The 8230-nt window shown below is 41.3% G+C and overlaps 1 protein-coding gene across 2 annotated transcripts in view; it reads left to right on the plus strand.

Annotated features, from left to right (window-relative positions):
• Positions 1-8230, plus strand: part of LOC105546221 (putative uncharacterized protein FLJ37770) — a 25444-nt gene that overhangs the window by 5970 nt on the left and 11244 nt on the right. The window lies entirely within an intron of this gene.

The raw sequence follows: 8230 nt of genomic DNA on the forward strand, positions 1-8230 counted from the left end.
CGCACCCCAGACTCTTGTCCTTGGCTGTTTTCAGACACCTCTCAGTTTATTCTCCACCATTTTGCTCTTACTCCTCTCTTTCCTTGTTGCTTTGTTTTCTGGTCCTGGGTCACATCTTCAGTAGCTGCTTTTGGTCACTTTGGTGTGCTGATCCTTGAATTGACTTTTGGGTCATGGTTTTCCACTTAACTTACAACTCTTCTCTCTGATTTTTTGGATCCTTCTTTCAGCTCCCTGTGTCAGCTGCTGAGTAAGGAAATTTGTCTGCTCCAGCCCTGGCCCCGGGTTGCCTTCCTGTCTTCAAGAAGCAGGGTGGGGTGACATGGGGGAATTATTTATTTATTTTGTTTTTTCTAAGGGACATGGGCACCTTAGCCACCCTCAGTTGCACTCCCCAGAGGCATCCAGTGTCACCAGTTTCTCAAGGAGGCAATATGGTTACCTCTAAAGTAGCAAGAGTCATGAAACTTTTTCAGAGCTATAACATCCAAAGCCCATTCTCCTAGCAGCTGTATTTTCCCTGGCAGGAGAAGCTCCACCTAACCACAGGAGATCAAGCCTGGCTTTCTGTGGGATGTCAGTAGGAGAGCTGGCCATCTGCAAGCTTTCTGAAGCTTAACACCATCGGTCAATGACTCTGTTCGGCTTTCAGGTTGATCTTTATCCCCGCCCCCACGTTCATTCTAATTCAAAGTCCACAAGGAATGTTTTATGCCACAGTTGAGAGTCTAAGAGGAATACATGCCTTCCGGGGCAGATCATCCTAACACTGATTTTATGCAATTCTCCCCTTCCATCACCCCACCCTACCTTGCTTCATTTGCCCCACTAGTAATGATCAAAAAGAGAAAGAATAAAATGTTCACCAAATCTGTGACTTAGAAAAACTTGTGGAGGGTTCTGCTCTCTTCTGAATTCTGATCCTCACTGAGTCCTCATTGAAGTGTTATCATTTGGGGAAAAATGTTTACCTGGGGCCTCCTTCCCAGAACCTTTTTTTCAGATCAATTTTTTCGTCAAAGTCTAGACTTGCCTTTGGAAATGCCTGGATAAATCTGGATGCTAAATGACTTGAGGACACCTGATAAAGGAATGGGGTACTATTGGGAAATTGTCTGTCATTGCATTACAAATGTTGCTCAGCCTCCCTGCTATTTGCAGACATCATCACCAGCGAGTTTCGCTGGGCTCTTTGGGATTGGGTCTCAGCAGGGTCCCATGTGACTCAATAAGAGCCTACCTTTGCTACTAAACTGTGTATGTTACCCTGCATTCTCCAATTGCTTCTTCTTCAATCAGCCCACCCAGATTTTACTAGGCGTTTATATCTTTTCTGAGGTAACCATCATGTATTTATGTTCTAGAGTGTCCCCCTTATCAGATCCTTGCAAATACTGTCCTAGTGTATCACCCCTTTCCCAGTATGAATATCTGGAAACAAAAAATCTATAGTGGGGAGCTCCAGTGGGTCCCCTCCAAGGACTCACTTGGGCATAGTCCAGTGGTCAACAGACTTGTGTAAAGGAGTCTTTATGGGCCATATGGTCTCTTTTGCCACTAAACATTTTAGTGCAAAAGCAGACATAGTTAATACAGAAACAGATGAGGACAGCTGTGTTCCAATAAAACTTTATAAGTGGATACTGGAATTTGAATGTTATATAGTTTTTACAAAATACTATTTTGATTTTTTTAAACCATTGAAAAATGTTAAAAAGAGGCCGGACACGGTGGCTCAGACCTGTAATTCCAGCACTTTGGGAGACCGAGGTGGGTGGATCACCTGAGGTCAGGAGTTCGAGACCAGCGTGGCTAACATGGTGAAACCTCGTCTCTACTAAAAATATAAAAATTAGCCAGGCGTGGTGGTGTGTGTCTGTAATCCCAGCTACCCGAGAGGCTGAGGCAGGAGAATCGCTTGAACCCGGGAGGCAGAGGCTGCAGTGATCCAAGATCTCACCACTGTACTTTAGCCTGGGCAACAAAGCAAGACTCCATCTCAAAAAAAAAAAAAAGACGTTCTTAGCTTTTAGGCCATAGAAAAACAGATGGCAGGATAGATTTGTCCCATGGACTATAGTTTGATATAACCCCCAGTCTAGTGTATATAGTGTGTATATAAAAATGACAGATGATTATTTTCCATCAATAACATTATTAATGCCACATTGATCTGGCAGTATCTGGCAATTTATTATGTAGAAATTGTGGGCCAGCCACGATGGCTCACGTCTGTAATCCTAGCACTTTGGGAGGCTGAGGCGGGCAGATTGCTTGGGGCCAGAAGTTCGAGACCAACCTGGGCCAACATGGTGAAACCCTGTCCCTACAAAAAAAATACAAAAATTAGCCTGGCATGGTGGCACGTGGCTGTAGTCCCAGCTACTTGCAGGGCTGAGGTAGGAGGATCACTTGAGCCCAGGAGGTCCAGGCTCCGGTGAGCCATGATTGTGCTACTGCACTACAGCCTGGGCGACAGAGTGAGACACTGTCTCAAACAAAAAAAAGGAAATTGTGGAATATTGGAGAGAATCTGTGGAGCCAGGAGAGTAAACTATAGCTGAATGATTGGCTATTTTACCTTGAAATATTCTGGTTCACAAAATAAATTTTGTGCTGTTTTTGACTAAAAATGATATTATAAAACCACCTATATTATTCCCATGTAAAATATCAAAACCAGTGTTGGCAACACTGAAACTAATGCCAAGCTGCAATCAACAATAATAGAATGAACTGAAGGTAGTCCCAAAAATGATTTGACCATGGGCAGCATTTGAATAAGCTTATGTTATCACCTATTAAAGTGTGTACTATGGAGATGACAAAACTCACTGAAATGTATTTTTTGCATGCTTGCAAATATACATAAGTATTACAGATACATATGTGTATTTGCACCTTGCACCTGGTGCTGAGATGTGTCCTTTTAGGTAAGTGTATATGTTTTTCCCCTAGAGATCTCTTTATTGTGTCACCTTTATTTAAACTGATTTTCCAAAGTTGTAATAGAATCTCAGTATTGAACAGACCATTACAAGAGTGTCTGATCTAGCCAGTCATGTTTCCTGTGAGTTCAGGAGTAACTAAACCCTACAGCTGCTGAAAGATTGCATCTGAAAGAAGATTCTGTGTTAATTCATTCAACAAAATTTATTGAGTGGTTGTATGTGCCAGATGCTGTCTTGTGTGCCGGGATACAGCAGTGGACAAAATAGACACAGGCCTTGGATTAGATGGTCTGAAATCTAATTATATTACTCTTCACTCTTGCAAAATTTCTATTCCGTGTGTGCACACTAACCCATTGTTAACTGCATACCTGGAAATAGGTATGACCATTGCCACATGCCTTTGTACTCTGGTCTTGATGCCTTTCCAGCTGCGTTAATAATTTGAGGACTGCATGTTTCATTTAAATTTTATTATCCTTTAGACAGATCTATATTGGTAGAAAAACACACTGGCAATGTTGGAAGTGTAGACTGGCAATGGTTTTCTGAAAAGCAATTTGGCAGTATCTATCAAGAGCTTTAAAAATGTTTAGATCCTCTGATCCTCTCATTCCACTTCTGGGAATCTGTCGTAAGCAATAGTCTAAAATGTGGGCAAAATCAATGCTTAACAATCTTAAAGTCCACCAGTAGAAAATTGGTTAAGTAAATTCAGTATGACTATCCAGTAGACTGTTGTGCCATCATTATAATTTATGTTTCTGAAGAGTATTTGACAGCATGGCAAAGTACTTGTAGTGTTAAGTGAAAAGAGTGATATACAAAATTGTATGTATAAATCCAGAAAATGTCTTTTAAAAAGACGGAAAGGATAGGCAAACTCTGGGTAGTTAGATTATGGTTTTTCCTGGTTTTATGCTTTAAAAAAAATTCTCCAGTATGTTATTACTTGTATTATCAGTAAAAATCAATAGCATCTAGAGCTGGCAGTGGAGAGATTGAGGCCAGATCACTAGTTTGGTCCCTGAACAATTAACTTGGCTGGGTGGACACAGAGGCTGTATGATCTTGTATTGGCAGCAAGGCTGGGCCAGAAGGGAAAAGGACCTGCCCAGGAGGAGAAGAGACCGTGTGACCATGTGACCATAACCCCTACAAAAAAACACAAAGTGTTAAGGGAAGACACCATGTGTGGCATGCTCTTGTGATGTAGTCCTAGGTAGGTAAAATACCATTTATGAACCAAATATATTCTGACAAGTAGAAAAGGATATGAATGCTCTCCTGGGTAAAATTAACCTCCTTTGCATTTCATTCTCACGTTCTCACACAAAATGAATGCTTGAGATGGATTTTATAATAGCTGATTCTCTGAAGAATCCCTGAGATTTCATATGATTCTTTAGTATAGCAGTGACTTTCGATGTGCCAAGTCTACCTCCTCCCATACTGGGACACTCAAGTAACACAGATGTACACTGAAATTTTGGGTATTCTATACTGAGAATAACGCACACATATCATTAGTCATCTTAATGTTGTAAGTTACCAAACTCTTAAGGTTTGCAAATGTGATTTTGTTAGCATCCAGAACCAGCGTATTTTTTATTTATGTCTGAAAAATAATCATTGTGGGGTTTTAAAATGAAAAATCATGTAGCTAATGCCTATCCATAGGTGAAATTGTTATGTTGAGAAAATGTGTACTTAATCTTTGCTTTAGTAAAATGATTGTTGTAAAAATGTTAAATGTCTCCTTAGTGAAATTTTAAACCTCCAAATGAGTACACAAGGTAAATACATTTTTTATAGGCCTATAGCTCATATAATTGCCAAGCTGAAAGAGTTCTTTAAGATCTAAGTATAAGTCCTCTGGTCTATAGAATGAGCGAGTGAGGCTTGGGTTTCAGTTCTGGCTTCTTAACTAGCTATGTGACTTTGGGCAGTTCATTTGTACCATCTAAAGTCTTCAGTTAATTCATCTGTAAAAGGGAAATAATACCATCTGTCTCATGGAGTTGTTCATTTTGTTCATTTCAACAATATTTATTGAGTGCTTATCTGTGTATGATGCCATTGTAGACACAATAAACAAGACCCCAAGAAATGTTCCTCCTCATGAGCACACGTTTCAGTGAGGGAGACAGACAAGAAATAAGATAAATTAGTAAAAATATCTATGTTAGATAGTGATTATTAGATGTGAGGCTTACATTAAACAGTGTATATGAGGCACACAGCACAACACCTGGCATGGAGTAAGTGCTCAATAGAGAATAATTTCTTCTGTTTCTTGAGGCGTCCTAACAGCTCTGGAATTACTCTACAACGTGGTGGTAGTCGGTAAGAAGCCTGACTCATAGCTTTCTATCTCTTCCCAGTTAAGGCCTAAACCTGTTTTTGCTTAAGAAGACAAAAGAATTCTTACAGTGGTGTTTTATACTTCCTGTATGGCAGATTAATCAAGGTGGTGCCTAAACACTGTTGATAAATGACCTTTTCTGGAGCCAGTTGGCAGGAGTCTTTGCCTGGGGCAGGATGGCAGGTGTTAAGTCCACAAAGACAAATGCATAGTGTCATAGCTATTTAAGCAAAACAGACCAGAAGACCAAAATGGCTGTTTCTCTTAAAGAAAAGATGTGTGCCCTATGTCCTGGGCCAAACGCTGGAGCACTGAACAAAGTTAGCAGTATTAGAAGGAAACTGCCTACTGCATTATTTATGGGAGACAAGGGCATTGACAGAAAGCCAGGAAAAGGAGAGTTTAATGCTTTGCGGTTTTGATATTTTTGTCCATTGTAGAAAATTTGGAAAGTTTAGAAATATTTAAAGAAGCAGCCAGGAGTCCACTCCTAGGGTTCGGGTCTTTCATCAGACCCATCTCCTTGCCTCAGCTTCCTCCTTCAAAAACAGCCAGCCAGGCCGGGCACGGTGGCTCACGCCTGTAATCCCAGCCATTTGGGAGGCTGAGGCGGGCAGAACACTTGAGGTAAGGAGTTCGAGACCAACCTGGCCATCATGGTAAAACCCCGTCTCTACTAAAAATACAAAAATTAGCTGGGCGTGGTGGTGCACGCCTGTAATCCCAGCTACTCAGGAGGCTGAGGCAGGAGAATTGCTTGGACCTGGGAGGTGGAGGTTGCAGTGAGCTGAGATCACACCACTGCACTCCAGCCTGGGCGAGAGAGTGAGACTCTGTCTCAAAAAAAAAAAACAAAAACAAAAAACAGCGGTCATTTGCTGAATTCCTTCTTCGAGCCTGGGCCTGCACTAGGCACAGAGTACAGCCCTTGTCCTTGGGCAGTGCCCAGCATTGTGGGTTAGGGAAGGGGCCAGAGGTTGAGAGGAGCACCAAGAAAGGATTTCTACCTTAGACTGTCAATTTTTCTCAGAGGACAGAGCTGAGGAACAAACTTTTGTAAAGAATTGGAACAAAAAGTTGTAATCATCAACTGAGGGTGATGGTGAAAATGAGACAGTGGACTGTAAAGGAGCAAAACACAGAACGATGGTAACTGTAGCTCTTCTTATGTAAGAGAGCCTGGAGCTCTGTCCACAAGGATTTAGTGTGTAATATTACCTCTCAGAAGAAACTGGACTTGAGGCTGTGGGCCAGTACCCCTGTACCTCGCATTAAGAACCTAATAAGTGAAAATTCAGGATTACAACCCAAACTCGATGAGGGAATTGGCCCAGGGAGATTGAATGATTTTCTTGAATCACACATTTAGTTGGTGGCAGAGCCAGGATAATAATGAACGACCTTGAACTTCACTCAATCCGTGAGTTTTTTCTATTACTCCATCGGTAATTATTTCCTTTACTAAAATGTACATTCTTACAGTATCTTTAAAATCATGCTCACCCTTGCATTTAACAAATGATTTACCAACAGTTGGTTTACATACAATGTTTAAGGAACATATTTATAGCATAGAAAGTGGTGCAGAGGGTTTTACCAAATTTCTCTGGGGTGTCCAGGTCCCCTGGTCCTTCCAGAGGTGTGTATTCGTAAGTAAATGTTGGCATTCTGTCATCCATTTTTTCCAGATGTTCTTCCCAAGTAGTGTGTTATGTTTTGTGTTTTTAATATGTCTCATATATGTTTTTAAAAATCTGGGCACATAAATCCTAATAAAGCTCTCAACTATCTCCTCTGTGCTGTCTCAGATTTCTGAGTATGCTTATATTCATGACACAGTGTCTGAAGTCATGAATACTATCACATAATTAGGACTTATATCCCTAAACCCCAGTCTTATGTTTCTAGATGTTCTGAAAATTCTTTACACTTCACTTATGAATGCCACTATACTGTGCCATGACATTTCCATAGTAACATATATTTCAAACATGAAAACAGGAAGCCCAAGGAAAAGGGAAGTTGGTTTCCAATGCATAAATAAAAAAATTAAAAATTGTAGAATACATAAAATGAGGTGATGGGTGTAGTATGAGGGGATACAATTAGGGGACTGTGTATTTTATTCTACTTTGACCTCCTGAACAGAATGTTCCTGCAGGCTCACCTTAAGGATGGGCAGTACCTACCACCCACCCAGTGACCCAATCTTGGAATCATGCTTTCTTTGACCCTGAGCAGGTCCATGTGGTTTCCCCAACATCTCATACTGTCACCTACTGCAACTGGACAGGGGTGGCCACCCACCTCTCACCTCACCGTCTGAAGACCATCCCCTACACTGCTCCTATGCTATTTGGCTTGGAGTTTGCTGAAAACTGGAGGCTTTGGACACCAACTTTTTGAGCTCGCTCAATCATGCCCCACTTTGTGCCTGGAATCCCTCTCTGCTGCCATCCACCTGGCAAACTCCCCTTTTGGACTCAAGCCTCAGTCTCACGATTGCTGTTCTCCCCCACCACCCACCAACCCACTCAGTGAAGCAGCTGCCCCCCCACCATCATGTACAATGCACATTCTTTATTTTATTTTATTTTTTTAGCTTTAGCTTTTGTGGATACATAGTAGGTGTATATATTTATGGAGTACATTGGATATTTTGATACAGGCATACAATGTATAATAATCACATCAGGGTAAATGGGGTATCCATCACCTCAAGCATTCATCCTTTGTGTTACAAACAATCCAATTATACTCTTAGTTATTATTATTATTATTATTTGAGAGGAGTCTTGCTCTGTCACCTAGGCTGGAGTGCAATGGTGCCATCTCGGCTCACTGCAGCCTCCACCTCTTGGGTTCAAGAAATTTTCGTGCTTCAGCCTCCCGAGTAGCTGGCATTACAGGTGCA

This window comes from Mandrillus leucophaeus, unplaced genomic scaffold, assembly GCF_000951045.1.
Source record: "Mandrillus leucophaeus isolate KB7577 unplaced genomic scaffold, Mleu.le_1.0 Scaffold1095, whole genome shotgun sequence".
NCBI lineage: Eukaryota > Metazoa > Chordata > Mammalia > Primates > Cercopithecidae > Mandrillus > Mandrillus leucophaeus.